Source organism: Elaeis guineensis, chromosome 5 (assembly GCF_000442705.2).
Source record: "Elaeis guineensis isolate ETL-2024a chromosome 5, EG11, whole genome shotgun sequence".
Lineage (NCBI taxonomy): Eukaryota > Viridiplantae > Streptophyta > Magnoliopsida > Arecales > Arecaceae > Elaeis > Elaeis guineensis.
The window spans coordinates 31,350,520-31,373,411 of NC_025997.2; the positions used below are offsets into that span (position 1 = coordinate 31,350,520).

General features: G+C 39.3%; 1 non-coding gene across 1 annotated transcript; it reads right to left on the reverse strand.

Moving 5' to 3' along the window:
* Positions 1-22,201: 22,201 nt before the first annotated feature.
* Positions 22,202-22,308, reverse strand: LOC140858349 (small nucleolar RNA R71). Its single transcript, XR_012141913.1, has one exon. It is a non-coding gene; the product is annotated as a small nucleolar RNA R71 (small nucleolar RNA).
* Between the last annotated feature and the right edge of the window lie 584 nt (positions 22,309-22,892).

Genomic DNA, 22,892 nt, shown 5'->3' on the forward strand with positions numbered 1-22,892 from the left:
AGAGCTCTCCACTCTTCCGACTCTCCTGATCTTTTCTCTCTACTATTCCTAAAGCTTCAGCTAACTTAAGCATTGGAGGGTCCTCCATCGGAATACCCTCAGTGAGTGTGGACTTTCTTTGTAGGTACTTTACGGATCTCGATCGGTGTCCAGCTCCAAACACATCAGCACCTCCTCGGAGTCTTGCGATAATAGATTGGTGCTAGAGGAAGGGCCACTATCCTCTTTTAAGAGAAAAAAAAATATGATACAGATGAGAGTGTAAAACTCTGCTGCCTTCTACTGATAGTTCGTCCGTCATAGCCAGAACAGTTGCTACCCATGGATCTGTTGTCGTGCAACCCCTAGCTATAATAGATCAGCCACTACTAGATGGCCTGGCTCACTAGATCCAGGTATTGATTAGTGCTATACAACAACTGCAATAAGTGATAGAGCGGCAACAATAGCGCATGGAGCCAAACCCCTAGGTGTTCCCCTGTCATCTCAGTTGGCGATCTCGCTCTCAGAGTTCGAGATTCGCTCCCTAGCGATATTTCTATTGCTCCCCCCCGATGGTGACCCATTCCTCCTCCCATCGAAGCCCGAGGGAAGAGGCATCTTTGAGAGCTCTCCCTTCATCGATGATTCAATCCTGGCCTGCTTCTATAGGCCCAGAAGATCTCAACGAGAGGAGGAACTGAAGAGGAGAGTTCAAGACATTGAGTATCACCTTGGTGAAGTCTAGAATAAGCCTTATCGGAGTAGTGACGGCCTTGACTTCAACTCTCAACTACCATTTTTTCAGCCATACTGAAGAAATTGATCCCAAAATGGTTCCAAGTACCCCAATTGGAGCCATATGATGATTTCATGGATCCTCTTAACCACCTGTGAAGTTATAGAACCCCCATGATGCTGTAGGATACCTCGGATGCCTTCCTTTATCTCGTCTTCCTAGCCACCCTTAAAAAGTTGGCATGGATGTGGTATTCTGGACTCCAATCAGGGTCCATTTATTTATTTGAGCAGCTCGATAGGCTATTCGTTACTCATTTTAACAGCTGTCGATCCAACCAAAGAATTAAAATAGCCTCTTCTCTCTCCAACAAAAAGAGGGCAAGTCACTGCATGACTGCATTGCGTACTTCAATGCTGCCATGCTCGAAGTGAGGAACCTTGACCAGTCAGTACTCAAACGAGGCCTACAGAATGAGTGCCTTATCTTTTCTCTGGATAAGAAGTTTTTGAGGGACTATGCTGACCTACTGGTCTGAGCTTGGAAGTATGCTTTGACGGAAGAAGCCCGAAAGCTCTATAGGTAGACAGAGGGAAAGAAGATCTCTGACAAAAAAAGAAATCGAGAAGATCTCCAAGTAGCTCTAGCTAAGAGGGAGTTTTTTTGACCCCAAAAGAGCTACCATCTGAGGAGTCTTCCCTGGTGGTTCGACAATTACACTCTTCAATCCACCCTCAGATCCTAGATTCTGATAGAGATCGAGGGTCCGGGATATCTGTGGCGATCGATGCCAATGAAGTCCCCTTCGAACAGGAGGAACAAGAGGAAGTACTTTTGCTTCCACCATAATCACAACCACGACACTAAGGAATACCACCAACTCAAGGACGAGATCGAGGCCTTGATCCACAGAGGCTACCTTAGGAAGTATATTCGAAAATGACAAAATCGAACACCTGACGAGGAGATCAACGACTATCGATCAATAGCTGACGGCATTAACACCACTCCACCTCAGCTTGTGGTATGGGAGTAGGAAACAAAATTGAGGAGAGGAGGAGAACAGCACCCGGGGAGTAGACATGGGCAATAGGCCATGCCGCCTATTATACGGCCCGACATGGCACGAATTGGGCCGTTCTTGGCACAGCTCAACTGCTACAATAATAGGCCATGCTAGGCACGGCCTATTAAAAGGGGACGGGCTGGGTTGAGGGTTTACAGCCCACGACCCAGGCTCGACAAGCCCATAAGGGCCTAGACTGGCATAACCTACGGGCCAGGCACGACCCGTGGCCTGTGATAGGCCCGGCCCAGCCTACGAGCCAGGCACAGACCGGCACGGTCCAAGCACGGCATGGCCCGGGTACTGGTCCGACCCCTTTTTTTAATTTAAAAAATATAGTTTTCTTTATAAATTTAAAAAGTTTTAAAGAGCCAAATTAAATATAGATGTTGGATTTTTTTATAAAAATAGAAAATTATCTTGTAATGGTGGAGAATTTGGCGCAGACTCCTACCGATTTATTAATAACAATCAAAATGGTACCAAAAAGGGAGGGGGGCTGGCCTGACCTCCAGAATACAAAGAGATAGAGAGAGAAAAAATAGAGGTGACTCACCGTAATAATTAACAGATAAAAACTAAAAAATTATAAATATAAAAAATTAATAATTAAAAATCTTATTGATCATAATTCATTGAGAGTATTTGTTTCATCATCGTCATCAGATATTGTATCATGTCTATCTTTATCTTGAAGTCTCACCTCAGCATCCAATCAATCTTTAAAATAGAGTCATCTCAATTATTTCGTCAGTTATCCTACTCCTCTTTTTATCTAGAACACGTGGACCTGCACTAAAAGTAGATTTCAATGTTACTGTGGAATCGATGCAGCTAAGATATCACATGCAATGATAGATATTATAGGATATTAATTTTTAACACTTTTCCATCATGCTAACACATCAAGACTCTCTATTTGATTTTCATCACATGCAGAATGAAGATCATTTCATAAATAAAATTTTAGTTCACTATTTACAGATGAAGATGTAGATGAACTTGAAGAAGCATGTGTATGTCTTCTATGTATAATGAATGAGAAAATAGATGATGAATGAGAAGTACTAGAAAAAGAGATGGAGGTTTATGAACAACAAGCACCAGATTCATGAATCTTTACCTCATATAAAGCATAAATATCATAAAAAAATTAGTTAACCTCAGCTTTAGCGGGTTCGGGATCTTAATTCATATTTTCACAATATGCATCAAGTAAAATTAGCACATCACTTAATTTAACACGTGGATCAAATACAGTAGCTAAGTTATACATAGGATATATCTTGTCCTAATACTCATTCTATTTAGATTGTATTTTATAAATAATAGGCTCTAAAATATCATCATATCTATGTTGTGTAAATTTTTGGCTAATAAGATATGCTTATTGTAAAAATGAACAAGAGGTTAGATAATAAATATCAAAAAAAATATTAGTGACATTATAAAAACTAACCAAAAATTCTTCCAAAATTTTATCTTTTTTTCAATCATTTTTAGTCAATATAAAATCTAATCCATGATCATTAATATATGTACTTAATAAATTTTTATATGGATATGCATCATGTATCATGGCATATGTTGAGTTTCAATGAGTAACTATATCAAGTTTAAATTTTTTAAAGCATCTATCATGATCTATACATATTTGCTTAAATTCTTAAAGTCTTACTCTTAAAGCATAAATAAAAAAAATTATATTTCTAATTTTTACAATAATATCTTAAACCATACCCATACCAGAATGAATAGAGATATTTAAAATATGACATGCACATCTAATATGTTATAAATTTACATTTAGAATTGGATGCTATGAGTCCTTCAATAATCTAATAGTAGAATTATTATTAGATATATTATCAAAAGTAATAGACATAATTAACATATGAATATGCAGTTTGGTAAATAACATTAGAAATTTATTATCTAGAATATAAAAAATTAAAAGTATGAAAAGCAAAAATATATTTATTTAATAGTCAATCATTATCAATATAATGAGCAGTAACAACAATAAAATAATAACTACCAATAGATGCTATCTAAATATTAGAAGTTAATGATACTTTTGAATTTAGGGTAGAGAGAGTTCCAATTAAGTTTTGTTTCACTACTAAAAAATTAGTCATAGCTAGTCTTCTATATGTACGTCTACTAATACTTTTGTAAGCAGATTGTAGGGTTAATTGAATATACTCTTCAAAATTAAAAGACTCATATAAGCTAAAAGATAATTTATCCTTAACTATCCATTTTATCAATACCTTTTTTTGATTTTTATGATTATATGCAAAATTATCTATAAGATTATCTCTTTGTGTATTAAGAGTACTTTGAAGATGAGCATCACTCATCATATGACTCTCTTGATGTCTCTTCAAATGACCAGTTTCTACACTACTAGTACAACTATATAATTTGATATTTTTTTATATTTTACTTTTAAAATTTTATCTACCATGATTCTTTCAAAATCATTCCATACAGCACTATTTCTCTTACGGAAAGAAGAGTCAGAGCCCTGACCTTCAATATTAGTTTCAGAAGGAGCAAGAATAGTAGTTTCTTCTCCCTCAGAAATTGAAGAAATACCAAAATGACTCTCATCAAAAGATGTCATATTTAAATATAAATTATGTAAATAATAAAAATTAACTAAAATATCAAATACAAAAATTAAGTAGAGATAGGCAAAGATTTGTGAGCTCCTCTTGTGCTCCTCGGGACCTCAACAAGGATCTCCAAGGCTCTAATAGGTAGACTAATCCTCCTCTTGTATAGCACTTGAACACTTACTAATTACTAATTGCTAAATATTGAATACTTGCTAAATATTGCTAGAAGAGGAGAAGTAGTAGTAGAGAAGGAGAGAAGAATTTATTTAATGTGGTGAAAATGAAAGAGGATGAAGATATTTATAGAAATCTTAATATTTTTATTTTTCTAAATTACCCCTAAAATTAGTTGTTTTATGGCTGTTAGGGGGTTAAAATGGTAAACAATTAAAAACTAGCCATTATACAATCCAAAAAAAAAAATTGAATTAGCCGTTATGGGCCGTGCCTGGCACGGCCCGTAACCGTAACGGGCTTAAACAGGCCATACCAGGCATGGCCCATTTGGACTGCTTTTTTTATTTAAAAAAAAAAAATACCGCCCATCAGGCGCATGTGCCGTCCATTAGGCCTGTTAGACCCCGGGCCTAGAGCCATGCCAGGTCGGGGTTCGGGCTAAACGAATCGTGCCTGGCACGGCCCGTTTGGACCCTGGTCTAATGGGCCTGGGTCGGGCTGTGCCAGGCATGGCCCAGTGCCCATGTCTACCGGGGGCATCGTTTTGCTTTCTGATTTTAGAGAAAAATCAATGGCACCATCATCGCACCACCAGTGATGGCCAGCCATAATGTAAATACAATTTCTGTCTATAAGAAAAACTTAACTGATAACTTGTTGTATAATACTTTCTGAAGGATAAAATTGCCAACGCACACAAGATATGAAAGGATATACCTGAGGCTATGCTAAATGAATCTCAGCCCCAGTGACGGTACCTTTGGGACAACTTTGGAAGACTCATGTAGCTTATGACAATCTAATCGGGGTAATCGGATCCTCTGCTAGGCCCCACATGCGGTGAAACCTCGAGCTGTCCAAGGCTCAAAAATTGAAGGCAGCTCGGCACCAAGGAAAGAGGAAAAGGCTCTCCCAGACCTTTCGAAATATGAAGGTCCTACCAGCATAGAAGCCCGAGGATATCCCAACCGGCGCTTCACCTCGCAAGTAACCAAGAACTTAATATGGCCCACTCCAGCCGACATGGCCCATTGAAGCTATTTGGGGTCCACTGTAGCCGACATGGCCCACTGTAGCTATCATCCTGACCTACTGTAGCCATCATCTTGACCCATTGCAGCCAACCTCGACCACTGTAGCTGACACGGCCCACTGTAGCTATCATTTTGGTCCACTATAGCCAACACGGTCTGCAATAGCTATCATCCTAGCCCACTATAGCCATCATCCTAACCCACTGTAGTCAGTCTTAGCCCACTGTAGCCATCATAGTCCTATATAGCTAGCCTTGGCCCACTGTAGCAGTCATCATAGTTCACTATAGCCACAAGGCCCACAGTAGCCAAGTAGGGGCTAACCCCCTAGAGATCTTACGCTGCCAATAGAAGTCGGTGACGACTACAAGAGAAGAGTCGACTCATTCAAAAATAAGGAGTAATAATGGATGACACATTAGAGAAAATTTCAAAAAGGTCTGTGTATATTCCAAAGGAGTTTATCCATCATAGTCCTATATAGCTAGCCTTGGCCCACTATAGCAGTCATCATAGTTCACTATAACCGCAAGGCCCACAGTAGCCAAGTAGGGGCTAACCCCATAGAGATCTTACGCTGCCAATGGAAGTCGGTGACGACTACAAGAGAAGAGTCGACTCATTCAAAAATAAGTAGTAATAATGGATGACACATTAGAGAAAATTTCAAAAAGGTCTGTGTATATTCCAAAAGAGTTTATTACAAGCTAGTTTCAATCGAGCGAAAGCTCGTTATAGTGAAGAAAGAAAAGACATGAAGCTTGGGCCCAATCAGTACCTTTAGAGCACAAGCTGAGCCGCAGCCAATGCAATCCCTGATGGAGAGCATAGAACTTCTCATTTTGTGACGAGCACCGACATCTGCAAAAGGATATCAAGGATGGAGTGGTAGTTCTTCCAAAACCCATCCATCTCCTAGATATTCCTTTAAGGCGGATTGGAAGGCTACACTAGGTGAGAGAAGAAATAGCCCCCTAGAAAGGCCCAAGACTTCTCCATGAAAAGCAACGCATCAGAAGCCTCTAGGCAGCAGCCACCATGACCCCATAATCAGAGTGGCAGATTTTCTAACACCTCCCATGCTAAAGCAAGATGCTTGTAGAAGTATTCCCTAGAGGCACTTTGCAAAGGGAAAAAGAGATCTCTCAAGATAGGGAAGAATGCCAATAACCTTTCGACACTAGGCAAGACAGCACAACCATGACATTGAGGAAGATGATCAAGACAATATCGACCTCAGATAGTAGAACTCCAACTTATAGAAGGGGCAGACTCAGGCAAATTCAAATGCCCCACTGGTCATATGACAAATATTGCCACCTGAAAAGCCCCAAAAAATATGCTTCCTATAAAGCAGGTACCAGCACCAAATGCGAGCCTTGCCAGATCTCTAGATTATACAGCTCTCTACCATGAACCCCGAGATGAATCATCTTCTCTGATTCATGGAAAGGGATATGGCACCAATCAATTCCAGCACTTGGCGCACACAAGAGTGCATAATTTTTAAAAGTTCATCCATCACATACTGGCTAAGCAAGTGCTTCGGATAAGATCAAAGGAGATCTCAACTTGAATGCACGAACTGATCCTGCCATCCCATCTGAGCCATTTGAGCCCTTGACTGAGGCAAAGTGCTGACCACACCAATATCACAAAAAAGCAAAAGACTTCACGTAAGAGATAAACATAATGAAAATATATTTTTCATTAACTATAAATCTATCTACAGATATTTGCCAAAGGGAAGGTGCCAAAAAACAAATGCAACAAGGATGAAGAACTAGTTTTCATCAGAGAAAAATGGCTTGATCTCCTCATCACTATTGCCCAGGCGAAGCTGCCTCAAATCCAGCTTCAGGACTATTTTCTTCAGGTGCGCATTGCGGTTCTTGAAGGATGAATCCAGCCAAAGATGCCTCGACAAGCTCATCTTCAAAGTCCGTCGAGGTTTTGTACTCTGCAATGCACTTGTACCTAATCTCGACAGGAATATCCACTATAGCCTCTACGAACCCCCTACTATCCTAGGATAGAGGAGGATCCACCTGGAGCCTTGCCAACCTTTCAAAGTGAGGTGGAGCCTAGCCTAATGAAAAAGTAGCCCGAAGCAACTCCGATGCAACAACTACGGCCTTTTAGCCATAACCGACTCGGTCCCCATCAAGGACTACCACGAGTCAAGGATGGAAAGCTCTGGTTGGATACTCCTCGCCCTCTTGGACAAGGACTCCCTGCTTGAGAAGCCCATCTTCTTTTTCACGGCCAACTTGATGGACAACAACAATGGCTTCATGACCATTAGACAAGAAAAGAGAATCTACTTCTAAAAACTACTGTGATAAAAGAGTAACCGATAGTCAGATGGCTAAAAATCTCATCAGATGGATAGTTTATTTATATAGACCATCGATGATACGGATTTGATCATCGAATTGCCAAATCTTGCCACATGACCGGTCCTAAAGTAGTAGACCATGTGGCCTTTTATTGCACCCTTATCCGATCGAACCACATGGTGCAAATCTTGAAGCATGCCTCGAAACTCACCACGGCTAGCCACGTGGCAGATCCTGGATGAGTCTAGGGATAGTCTCTAGATTTCTTCTCTTGAAAGAGTCATTCTATGACTCCTCGAGCTCCCTTCCTAATAAAGATAGTACATATCACAAAACAATGCATCATTAATCTTCAGAGATTTTTCTCGAAAGTAGTAATGTAAGCGCATCTCAGAAGGAGCCAGGTCAGTGATTCAACTACTAAGGCAGATACTCCTTTCCCTCAAAGCCCAAAGGCCACTCCAGACTCAGGAGTAGGGGGCATATATTGCAGATGAGATCGGTCGATCGAGACCAATCCTCTATTAAAGTGCACTCAAAATGATGTGGTGATGTCACACCAGTTGTGGCTCCAGGATCACCAATTCGGCCAACTGCATAAGTAAAGCTTGCACCTAACATCCATGACTAACAACCTCAAGTCAGATGAAGTGAGAGATATTCTTTCCTCAAAAAATGAGCCAAAATGTGGCCTAATGGCTTACAAAGCCAGACCTAATAAACTCACAGATTCTGACTAATGGCCTACGAATTGAACTTCCAAATAAAATAGGTACAAAGGGGACCTTCATGTAGCAAGCAAGAAACCTAAAACACTTGAGAGGAGGGTAAGCCGAGAGGGAGGGAGGAGATAGAAGCTCTCTCCGCTCTTTCGACTCTCTCTATTATTCTCAAAGTTTCGACTAACTTAAGCATCGGAGAATTCTCCATCAAAATACCTCCGATGAATGTGGACTTTCTTTATAGGTATTTCTAGGCATCGTGGATCTCGACCAGCATCTAGCTCTAGCCACATTAGTACCTCTCTGGAGTCTTGCGGTAACAAGAAGAATCAAAGCGATCACAAAGTTCAAATGGAGTGGTGATAGATGACTTATTAAATGCTTTATCAAAACCCTTAAAATACTTCTGGCAACAAAAGCTTCCTGATACACATTAGCTTTATCATACCCAAACAGGGATATCACAATGTGAAACATCTGAGAGTCCTTATCCATCGTTTGTACTGTACTTGCAATGTATATTATGAGTTTGCACCATAAGAATATCTGGTTAAGGTTAAAGGTCAAGTTTGTAAAAACCACAGTGCTGAATCTTGTTTGCCACTCTAGATAATGAGCACTTATGTCACCACATTTCTCCTTTGCAAGCGTTAAAAAGGCTAATTTTTTATCTAAAAATAAAGAGAATAAAACATATAAAAATCTTTGGATACTCTTATTCTTTTCCTCTGCTCATATTTCAAATCAATTCCCACTTTCTCATTCTCAAACTGTGACGTTCTTAGTTCAAGGGAAAAACAATTAAAAACGCAAACAGACCAAAGAGAAGACCATCTAGTAAATAAGCAAATAAATAATTTCAAAGCTTACCAAAAGATACTAATTAGAATGAAATATAAAATATTAGAAGACAACACATCACATCCAAAAACCTTCCCCAAGTTTGCATATATAACTAGAAATATACTGCATGCAGCAATATCTAAGATTCAAGCTATAAAAGCTACTTGGAAATAGAAGAGAATTTAAGGTAACATAGCTATAGTCTTGTACAATGCAAATCAAAATCATCTATAAATGAACAGGAATGTGAGAAGTCCACCACATTAGCCTCTTGTGAGGCTCCCTCACCCTACAATATGCCTTTTAACAAGTAAGGCAAACAAACAAAAGAACCATACAGGCATTCATGAGGCAAGCTGAAAATTTCTTCTAATCTGCTACCATGTAAGTGGTACCAAGAATCTTCTTTCTTTGCAGTTGATCAAAATTAATAACATCCACATTTTGATGAAGTGCTAAAAACTCAAGATGGCCCCAACCACGAGAGGAACAAGGCACATACTCTAACATTATGTCTCTCCATATCATAGCTTTTATATAAATGCTATGCTTTAAGACCCAAGCATCATGTCCATCAGAATCTTTTAGCAACCAAACGTCTATATAATTTTCATCTTCCATCAAGTAATGCAGAAAACCCCTGGAGTGCCCAATGCGTACTCTTCTTGTTGAGTCTCTAGAGTGGGAAAAATTCATCGACTACATGGATGACTTCTTGATCCCAGTAGCTTGATTCTACAATATATCTCCCCCTTACAAACAATATCCAAAAAAATTTCATTGTGAGGATCTAGCCAATGGAAAATTCCATTGAAGAAAATATCATGCTGGATCTAGCAATCATTGGACCAAAATTTGAGAGGATAAAGAATACTCCTAACCTACTCTCCCATCTTAGATGAAAAGATTTTGACATCAAAACGAAAATTGGAATCATGATCATTGTTCTAGAGGTTATCCACCTTCCAATCTGACCTTTCCATTCTCAGGTTATGATCGAGCACTCACCGATAACTCATCAAGACTACCATAAAGTGCCAAGAAGCCAAGATCGAATGACCTCATGCTATCAACTTCTGTTCGAACTCCAATTCGAATGACTACCAACTCCAAGGTCAGGATCCAACTAATGACATGGAGCCCAATACCTAGATGAGCACTGACACATCCAACACAAAGTCTCAGCTTTGCACCGTCCTCAAGCCACCAGCCTACTTAACCAGGTGGGCGATCCATGGAATCTCCCAATAGCTTTCAGAATGTGGGCACGATCTACAGCTGACATCCATAACTAACAACCTTGATTCATAGGTTAGTGGGTCATTCTATATCCTAACAGCTTATCGGATTGAGGCCTAGCAACCTAGGGTTTAGGGACCAAACAGCCTACTATACTCTAGCGTAACAACCTATGGCTCCATCTCTATATAAAGAGATAATAGAGAGACCCTCAGATAAGCTCACCTTTGGAGAATGCCCTTGCACTCTCACTCTCTCACACCATCTTTCCTCTATTATTCTCAAGCTCTTGACTTAAGCATCAGAGGATCTCTTACTAGAAAAATCCTGATAAGAGAAGACTTCTCTTGAAGGTCCTTCTTTAGCATCTCGATCTCTAAATGACGTCTATCCTCAGTCACATTGGTATCGAACTGGAGTCTTACAGCAATAGATTGGTGCTAGAGGAAGAGCCAAGCCCATTAAAAGAGAAGGAAAGATGGCAAAAATGAGAGTACATAACTTCACTACCTCCCCCTATTATGGTAGATCCATAGCTATTCGATTTTCTGATCCAACAAATGCAGGCATTGGCCAACATCATGCAGTGGCTCCAACAGGCGATAGAGCAGCATCACCCCTCGAAGATGGCACCTCAAATGGCTCCTTAGCACAGCTACTAATCTCACCCCAAAGCCTAGGATCAACCCCTAGCAGGCCCTCTACTCCACTCCTGTTGTTGCTCCTTGCCAACACCTTCCCATCAGAGCCTGAGGAAGGAAGACAAACAACGGTGACCTCCCACCTCCTCCAATGGAGGCTCAGCTCCAAGCTGTCCCATAGATCGAAAAGCCTTATCGAGAAGAAGATCTCAAGTGAAAAGTTTGGGATATCGAGCACTATCTCGGTGAGGTTCAGAATGGGAGTCACCAAAATGATGAGGAGAATAACAACCGACCAATGATTGATCTCATCAACATGATCTTTAGCTTTACAGGGAGCAGGGGGTAGAAGATCGAGCAAAAGAGGTGAAGAAAGTGCATGAGGGATAGTGTTGATCTCCGAGGAGCTTAGACTCTCCATGATGATGCTATCTTCATATCAATGATGATAACAAGTTGAAGGCTTCAATAGAATCTCCATTCCTCAGGCATGAAATACTGAGAACTTGAGGATGCCTTATTAGTAAATTATGTGTCCATTGATTACATTAACAAAAATTAAGCTTTTATATAGATTTCTTATTAAGGTGACCAAGTGAAAAGTCTAACTAAAGTCGATCATATCTGACCACAAATAAAATAGTCAGAAGCAACCAAAGACATCTTAAGAAGACATCCAAAATATAAGCTCGAAACAATCGAGACTAACCATCTAGGGATCCCTTATAGCCACCTGATGCTCCTCATCCATGAATTAGTCAAGTTGAGGCCAATGACAATAACGATGGGGCTAACCCTCTGAGGACCCCTCATGGCCACTGGCATACTTTTTTCTCTGATGAGTCGAGTGGAGGTCGAGGACAATGATGATAGGACTAACCCTCTAAAGATCCCACATGACCAACTGGTGCTCCTTGTTCTTAGACAAGTCAAGTGGAGACTAAGGATGATGACGATGATTAGGCTAACTCTCTGGGGACCCCTCATAACCAAGTGGCACTTTTTGTCCTCAGACAAGTCGAGCGGAGGTCGACGATGATGATAAAAGGGCTAGCCCTCCAAAGAATCCTCTTAGCCTCCTAGTGCTTTTTGTCCAGAACAAGTCGAGCAAAGATCAAGGATGATAATGAAGGGACTAATCCTTCAGAGATTTCTCAACATGACCATCTGGTGCTCCTCATCCTTGACGAGTAGAGTGGAGGCTGACGATGATAATGATGGGGCTAACCCTTCGAGGATCCCTCGATATAGCCACCTATCGCTCTTCATCCATAGATGAGTTAAGTAGAGGCCAACGATGAGACTAATCCTCCGAGAACCCCTCATGGCTATCAAATATTTCTCATATATAGATAAGTCGAGTAGAGATCGAGGACAATGATGAATGGACTAACTCTTCGAAGATCTCTAGACATGGCCATCTAATGCTCCTCATCCTCAGATGAGTCAAGCGGAGGCCAACGACGACAATGACAAGGCTAACCCCCTAGGGACCCCTCATGGTTAATCACACTCTTTATCCTCGAATGAATCGAGTGGAGTTCGACGATGATGATAAAAGGGCTAATCCTTCGAAGACCCATCATAGCCATCTGGCACTCCTCATCCACTGATGAGTCAAGTGGAGGTCTAGGACGATGATATTGACTTGGGAAGATTTGCTGCTAAGGATTAACTCCTAATCAACTTCGAATATTTCAACTTTTGATCTACTTTAGATATTTCAACTTCTGATCTTCTTTATATATTTTATTATTTGATTTACTTTGAATATTTCACTTCTAATCTACTTCAGATATTTTAACTTTTGATCTACTTCGGATATTTTGATTTCTGATCTTCTTTAGATATTTCACTTTTGATCTACTTCAAATATTTCAACTTCTGATCTAATTTGGATACTTCGACTTTTGATTGACTACCTTTTTTATCCAAAGCAATAAAACTACTTCAAGCTCAAAAGTAGGGAGCAAGCATTGTGAAGGTTATCCACCTTCTGATCCGACCTTCTCCTCTTCGGATTATGATCGAGCACTCACTAATGACTCATCAAGACTACCATGAAGAGCCAAGAAGTCAAGGCCAAACGACCTCATGCCATCGACTTCTACCCAAACTCTGGCTCAAATGACTACCAACTCGAAGGTCGGAAAACAAGCATGATAGGAAATAGAGCCTAATATCCTGCATAAGCATTGACAAATCTAAGGCAAAGCCTCAGCTTTGCACCGATTTTAAGCCGCCAACCTACTCGACCATGTGGGTGATTCTTAGAATCTCCCAATAGCTTTTAGAAAGTGGGCACGATCCACAATTGACATCAATGACTAACAACCTTAATTCATGAGTTAGTGGGCAGATTTTCTATCCTAATAGTCTGTCAGATTGAGATCTAGCAACCTAAGGATTAGGGGCTAAACGGTCTATCCGACTCTGGCATAATAGCCTATAGCCTCTACCTCTATATAAAGAGGTAATAAAGGGATCCTCAGATAAGCTCAACTCTAGAGAGAATCCTACTATTTTTAAGCTTTGACTAACTTAAACATCAGAAGATTTCTGATAAGAAAAACCCTGACAAGAGCCGACTTCTTTTGAAAGTTTCCTCTTTGGCATCTCAATTCCTGAACGGCGTCCATCCTCAGTCATATCAACATCAAACTGGAGTCTTGTAGCAATAATCATTTTGAAGGATATAGTAGCAGTGGGGGAGATGGAGATCAAAAGCCAAGTCTAGAGGCTGGGATCCTGTAGTTGATGAAGGGATGGGGGCCCATTCCCTAGTGACATGGTTGCAGACACAGTAGTAGTAGCATGAGTTTGAAACCAAATGCTCAATGTCATTTGATGATACGAGGATCAATCCGTTGCAACACTAAACTATCTCTCAAGCTTTATGAGGTGGTAAGAAATCCAGAGCCTACCAATGAAATCCTCATCAACTGATTATAGGCTAACAATGTAAAAAGTTCTCAATATTGATCTGTTCTCATAAAACTCCACATCATGCAAGAAGACACCAAATATGGTAAGTGGCAACTTCTTTTCATATACAGTAGAAATTGGAGGTGAGGGTAGGCCATGATTTTGAGACACAATTAAATTGAAGGGTTGATTTGGCTGGCGGTTGGGATAGGATCTCCATGAAGACATCTTGGGCATTTTGGCTATAGGTCGATGTTATCTGAGATGATCCATCATCAGTCTTAGAAGGGAACTTGTTTTGCTTGGAGTAGAAAATAGGCAAAGAACAAAAGAGGAACATTTTTTTCATGGGTTACAGGTCCAGTAGATAGACAGGAGATTCATGAGGCAAGAATTTTAACAAGTGATTGCATGTTAAATTAATGCTCTACTTTTGGAAGATTGTTTATAGAGAAATTGTTTGTGTCAAGAAAGAGATGAGGCAAAGAATAGAAGTGTAGTTTTAAGTGGGTTACAGTATAGTTGGCCGGGGATGCAAGAGGTTGGAACTAAAAAAGTAATGGCACATTTGTCGACCACACCAGAGATTGGACCTGGCACTAAGACGATGTTTACCTATGGGCCCTACAGGATATTTTGTATTTTGACTTCTTGGGCTGAACTTACACTAGAATGGTGTGATCGCCCACTTGTACCAAAAAAAAGGTGATGGCACATCAGATGCAAGCTTCATGATTGAGAATAGTCAAGTTAGTATTTAGAGCAAGGAATAACATGTGTTGCAGTGCTATATACTTGAAGAGAAATATATTTGAAAGATATGCTAAAATAAAATCTAACTCACAGTCTCAAAGATGGCAATTTCAGCTGATCCATTAGATACCCGACCCGATCCAAATAGAGTAGGTTTTACCCAATCCAATTAAATAGGTTTGGATTGAATATGGATAATAGTATATCCAATCCTGAATCTAATCCGATATAACCTTAATCTAAAGCCCCCTTTCAAAATTATAATTAGTTTATATATTTACATGATGTGTTCCTTATCCAACCCGACCCTCTTTATCTATCCAATCTGATCCAATCCCTCATATCTACCCAACCCAATCCGACTTGCATCTTTATTTGATCCAACTCGAGACAAATAGAGGATGGGTATGAGTATAGGATTTTTAATTACAGGATGGATACGGATGTTGGCCAACCCAACCCATATCCAACACATTGCTATCTCTACACAATCCTTTAGACTGCTAAAGATTTTTGACTTTTATTACCAAAAACAAGATTTGTGACTTTCGTAATTTAAAAACATGAGACAATGTTATTTGCCCACATGTAGGAGCCATCTCTTGATTGGCAAGATCTTCATCTTTTGTTGAATGATGTCAAGTGCTCAAAATTTCTTACTTATATCATCCCAACCTATAAGAAAGTTACATCTAAGACTACAAATGGGTCAAGTTGGCTTGTGATCCGACCTATTTAGACCCGATTCGACCCATGTTAAAGAACCTATGGGGCTGGGTTAGATTCTAAAATTGAATCCGTTCCATTTTTCAGGTCGGATATAGATTTACTAAATTCGGACCCCAGCTGAACAACTCGAACTCATTTAGATTTGCAGCTTTATATATTTTATCATAATGCTTTAGATGAATATATGATTGGATTTAGACCACATATCAATATCAAGTCTTGGTCTTTTCTCTTGAGCTTCAAGTGGGTCTTTTTTTTTTTTTTTGCAAGGGTGGTGGGGATGTACTTGAATGTAGTTAATGCAGTATGTGGTGCCACCTTGATTTTTAGTCTGAAGATGTTGTCCACCTCCTCTCCTTCCTATGCAATTTTAAATCCAAGCATGATGGCTTCTAATTGATATATCTTTTAATGAATATACTGCATGCAGTATTGGAATGTCAAAGGACCTAGTAATATATTTTCAAATGTTTTAGATTATTAACATTGTCCATCAAATGCATATTTCTTCTAAGTTAAACTATTTAAAAGTTTTGTTTGGTTGCAAAGGAAGTGAGGGAGAAGGCGTTTAGGAAGAAATCTTCTCTTAGTTAAATAAATGAACTTAGAGAGAGAGAAAAATGAAGTTTAGTGGAAAGATACAGATAGGTTTATAGATCATTGACATGGTTAAGAAACGGGCATGGCAGTATTCTGAGGTTATAGACCTGTATCCAAATTGGATCCAAATTTTTTGGATTGGAGCTGAGTTATATATAGACCCGATCCGATCCGAATAATCCATTGGGATAAAACTTTTATCTATGGACCCAACCTGACCTGACTCAATCTTCTATTAAGTTGGGTCTAGGTCCAATATTAAGATCCAATCAAGGATCGATCGAGGTCACTCATGATCTAGTCCAATCTAAACCATTTGCACCCTGGCTACATCTTTTTCGATACAAAGCTTCAAAGGAACCATTTGGATGCTAGCTTGATAACTATATATTCATACTATAAGAATTGCTGGCTAAGATTAAGGGATGAAATTGAAAAAATACAGCAAATCCCACTGATCCCTATAGATAATGAGCACTATTATGTCACCACAGTTTTCCTTTTGCATCTCTTCAAGTGGAAAAAAGGACTAAATTTTTCATCTTAAAATAAAGAGAATAAAATAAATAAAAACCTTTTGATACTCTTGTTCTTTTCCTTTGCACATAATTCAAATCAATCTCCACTTTCTCATTGTGAAGTTCTTAGTTTAAAGGAAAAACAATAAAAAAGCAAAACAAATGGTTGAGGAGTGATACATCACCCACATCGAAGACATGTACCAGGGGGAGATCCATGATGAAATATGCATAGTCACCACCACAGTACCGATCGAAGGTAGATGAGTACAATCTCAATGCTAGATATGTCATCCCGAAACTGTGGAACAAGCTACGCCAAAAAAAGTCATTCAATACATCATAAAGCAGTGGACATCACTTCGGATCCCATCGATCCTCACTCTCTCACGGACCGTTAAAGATGAAGCTCCCATAATAGTTGATAGAAAACCCTGCTGATCTTGCTTCAGACCCCACCAATCCTAATTTTGGCCGTCAACCCTTGCTTTGGCCGTCGATTTTAGCTTCGATCATAGATCCTTAGCCACTGGCATCAAAGCGACAACCAGACATCAGACACCAATCCTAGAAAGATCCTGACCCTAACATCATCCTCATCCGAAGGACCTCCTATCGATCCTCACCTTCAACCGTGGGCTACATTCTCTTCAACTATCACTGGCTACCATGCTTAGAAGAGTCAACCACTACGCCATCACATCAAGTCACATCACTCTACGTGGGACCATACCACTTTAATGGCTGGCTATGTGCCAGGTGAGGTCACATCAAATCAAGCTACCCCGAGAGTGCCTGACTACATGTTAGACAAGATAACGTCCGCCACCAAAGTTCAAGCCGGGAAGAATTATTACTTGGACCATGCCCAGATAGACCACTCAAATCCCATGATGGATAACACACCACAATAATCCTTGTATTTCACAAATTCGAACATCATGAGTGGTATGAACGAAGAGGTTAGAATGGTCTCCCATCATTTTTCCTCTTATGTCTCTCGTCTTCCTATAAATAGAGGTAAAAATTGAACCCTCTAGGTGCGCACACTCACACCCTGCAGCCCTCTCACTCTCCTTCCCACCTATTCTAGTTTTCTGACTTGACCATCGGAGGATCCTCATCAGAGCCAACTCTAGCCAGGACTTGTTTCGCAAGGCTAATCACGTCGGTGACTCCCAATCAACTCCAGCCACTCCGACTAGAGTTAAAAATCTGTAGCAATAGATTGACACTAGAGAAAAGACTAAAATCCACTTTCGAGAAAGAACAAGAGGTCCACACCATGGTGCCATGTAAAGAAGCATCCTTCCATCGTTCCAACACCGTCAACTCCCAGTCGATGGAGAACTTTACTAATCAATAGGCCCAGGTGCCGCCCTCGGAGGCTCCACCCCCACCAAAAATAGCGGTCAATGTGGAGCAGTTTAACTTGCTGGTCCGGCAAGTCCAAAATTTGACTACTGCCATCCAAACAATGCAGCAGGGCAATCCAACACTATCGGTCACTATACTGTTAGAACAACTTCAGATCCCCCCGCAAGGCCCTGAGTTGGGGGGACAAACTCGGCAAAGCCACCCCCGAGTGCCAAAGCTCAAGATGTGGTGATCTCCAAGTCCTCACTCTGGGTACAACTCCACCCTAAGCCGATCCCACTCGTCATATTCAGAAGCGTATCCTTCTCAGGATGTAGAAATTGACCGCAGGCTTCCCGATATGAATTAGCAGAACGAGACCCTTCGTAACCAGGCCCCAGCATAAGATGATGGCTACAACAACGATCTACTATTCAGTGCCCAAATCATGCAAGAACCGCTCTCTATTTACTTCAAGATGCCATAATTGGAGAGCAACACGGGGTCACTGATCCTGTGGATCACTTGGAGAGCTTCAAAGCTATGATGCCTCTCCACGAAGCCACCGATGTTGTCCCATACCGAGCCTTCCTATCCATCATAAAGGATGTGACTCAGCACTAGTATTCGAGCTTGAAGCCTAAGACCATCCACTCATTGGATCAGATGAGTCGCTTGTTCATGACTTATTTCATCAGTGGCAGGAGGCAGTGCAACGGATCGAATTTGTTGATCAACATCAAGTAGAAAGAAGAAAAATCGCTCTGATCCTATCTCGGCCATTTTAATATGGCCATCCTAAAAATTCATGATTTAGATTAGTCAATCGTAATGATCGTCCTGAAAGGCGGACTTTTGAAGAATAGTCTCCGATACTCACTAGAGAAGACCTACTCCCATGACTGATGAATACATCAAATATGATACAAGAAATATTAAAATCTGTGCTATTTAATTTTTATAATGGTTCTTATGTTCAATTTTAAAAATTATCAATCAAAAAAATTTAATCATACAAAGGCTTTCAATATTTGCAATTCAAATCCAAAATAAAGCCCAAGCTTGCTTTATGCGGATGCGGAAGAAATGCATTGCAGGTCAGAATGATGCATAGCTTGAGCACATCATGCGAAAGGCATCCGAACATGGAGTTCAGACCACGTAAAATTAAATGCCAAGAGATTTTGAAGATATATTGAGAAGAGATATTGAAAAGAGATATTGCCAAGAGATCTTGAAGAGATATTGATGTGGGTAAATTAAATGAAGGGGACCCACATACTTTTGATGAGCTTTTAAATGGCTGAGAGTTTTAGTGTGTTATTTTGATGTGGCTTGGCTGATGGATTTAAAAAAAAAAGGGGGAAGCAATCTTCGAGCGACGGGCTGACACGGGAGTTGAACACAAGCGGACGTGGTGGCAAGCGGATTGCGGATGTGTGCATGATCCAGTCTTCAATCGAAGCAGATGGATGTGATTTCAAATACAAAAGCTGCGCGACAGTGGAGGTATTGCGAAGCAAGCGAAACAGATGCGGAACGGAACAAAATAAATGTGGATGCAGATGGAAACAGACAAGGAAGCCAGTAAAACCGATGCAGGTTTGAAGCACTATTTAGAAGAAATCACGGAACGGAATAGAAAAATCCTTCGACACCTTCATCATCTTTCTCTCCGCATCAAAATTTCTTTCTCCCGAGCATCGTCATCTCTCCTTCTGCTGCTATCAAATATTTTTCAGTTATTGCTCAAGAATCTCCTCTTCAGATTGTCAGTGAGCAAGAATTTTATAGAAGACTAGACTTTTCCAATTCGAAAAGACAATAAAATCTGTAACATAAAATTTTTTTTTATATTTATTTTCCATACAATAAAATAAAAAATTATTTTATGCTTCATATTTATTTGATATTCTTTCTTCTTTTTTTAGAGATTTGGATTCAGCATGCACAACCTATACTCTGCATAGACACATCGTGATCTACAGGTACGATGCGCACTTAGGGAAGATAGATTGTTATATTTTCAATTCAAATCTCTAACTTATAGTTGAGATAAAATAATCTATACTCTAGATGGATGAGCCATAATCTAAAGATATGGTTCATGCTTATCCGAGATAAATTACACTGCATCTTATAAATCTCATCATTGCTACATAAAAGTAAAAGAAAATAAAATCTATTTGCATGGTGGATTCTAAAATTTTGAGGCTTCTTTTCTATTTGATTTTCTTTTATGAATTAAATTAAAATTATTATTTTCTTAATAATTAATCAAAATTAATTTTTTTTATTAATTATTAAATTATTATCTGAGATCTCTGTGGATACGATCCCAATTCATCCTAACTATGTAGTAAATTAGAATTAGATTTATTTTTGGTGCCTTGACGACGTGCATCAAATTTTGACGCCATTGTCAGAGATTCTTGGCACAGTTGTTTCGAAGAAAAAAAAAATAGATCACTTTCATTCTTTTTATCAATCTTAATTGTCCTGATATAAGATTGTCCTGGCGTAACTGGAAGTTACGTTGAATGATTGTCCTAGGGCATGAAACGGTTGAATTAACTTAAAAATTTTTGTTTGATTTATTTTCTACCTTTTATTCATAGTTTAATCTATTTTTAGTGTTGTCCAACTTACTTAATTTAATTAGTCAAATTTACTTTCCTACAAAATTTAAAAATTTTACACTGACACCTCATAAATTATTTAGAAAATTAGAGACCTAATCATAAAATCTAAAAAAAAAATAAATTAATTTAATTTAGTCTTGACTGCGTGCTAATTATAAGCTTGGACACTTTGATTTATTGTATTGCATGGTCATAATATATCTTAAGAACTAACCCATTAATCAGATAAGGTGGAGATTTTAGTACCCCTTCTTAGCCTAAAAACTACAATCCATCATTCTGTATTAACCCAAGCCTTAATTTTAAAATCAATTAGACGTCAGCTCTAAGATGTTCGAGCTCATTAGGACAAGACACCTGAAAGAGTTAGACCGGATCAAGATTGACTAGTTGACTGGTGCCTAAGAAAGGGGTTCAGGGACAAGAGTCGAAGAAAGGTGGTTCTCTAATTAGATCCATCATGAAAGCATGGAGAGCCTCCCACCGATCTTATCCTTATCTGATTAGTTAGCTAGTTGGTTTCTGACTTGGAGGGCTCCAAGACGGCCTTGGAAGTTAGGAGCTGTCTAGATTTAAGGTAACCTAGGATAAAAATAATTTATTTAGATAAGTATTTAAAAAACTAAAAAAAATTAATTTAATTTTTTTTAAAAAAATACTTTAACTTAGATTAAAGACTCTTAGGCTTTTCTCTTTAGACCTCTTTCACTCTTTTCTCACTTTCAAAAAAAAATTATAAAAAAAAATTGAAATTTTTTGTGTTTGCTCTAAAAGTATAACTGTGGAGGTGTATGCTTGGTCGTAGATCATTATGACTAAAAATTCAACCATTAGATCCTAAAACAGAACGAACTCTTAGAACCATTAAAGCCAATCGAAATAGAATCATGGACCACAATCACAAGACTGATCCACCACGACAGTTGAAGGAGTAATTCACTCCTTCAACATACACCTACTCTCCCTGTATACAAGTGCCCCCTATTGAGGTAGTCCAATATGAAATCAAGGCTAGCGTGATTCAGATGCTACCATCTTTTTATGGACTTGTGAATGAGGACCCTTTCAAACATCTAGATGAATTTCTTAAAATTTGTTCAATAGTTAAAATTCAAAATTTCTCTGATGATGCTCTCAGACTCAAGTTGTTCCCATTTTTCTTAAAAGATAAGGCTAAGTATTGGTTGAACTCTTTAGATATTGTAACAATTTCGACCTGGGACCAACTTCAAAGAAAATTCCTAAAGAAATATTTTTCTGTCGAAAAAATTAATCAAATTAGAAAAGCCATCATAAGTTTTTTTCTAGATGGATGGTGAGATGTTCCATGAAACATGGGAGAGATTAAAAGAATTGATTAGAAAATATCCGCACCATGCCATACCTAAATGACAATTAGTCCAATGCTTCTATGACGGTTTGTCAGAAAAGCACCAGTAAATGGTTGACTCTTTTTGTGGTGGACATTCATGCTCAAAAATGAACATGAAGCTTGGTAGCTCTTCAAAACATTAAGTGAGAATTTATTACATCACATATCGGTTGTCCGTAGAGACCCTCCCATGGTTGGACCAAAATGAGGTGGAATATATGAGGTAGGTCGTTATATGGATATCTATAGTAAGGTAGATGAACTATCTCAAAAACTTGACCGACTACTACAAATCAAGCATACCTCTTCCCCATCTGCACAATCACAGGATATTTGTATAATATGTTTGAGTCCAACACATTCGATAGGTGATTGTCCAGCCGCATACTAATTTCCTGAGCTTGTTCAAGAGCAAGCCCATCAAGCCCAAATCCGAATGGCTCCAAGATCAGGAAATGATCCGTACTCAAATACTTATAATTCGGGCTAGCGGAATCATCCAAATTTTTTCTGGAGATCACAATCTATGGCCAATCCAGTATCACTTAGGCCTAATCACCAGGAGATACAGTTTAGAAACATGTCACACTCTCA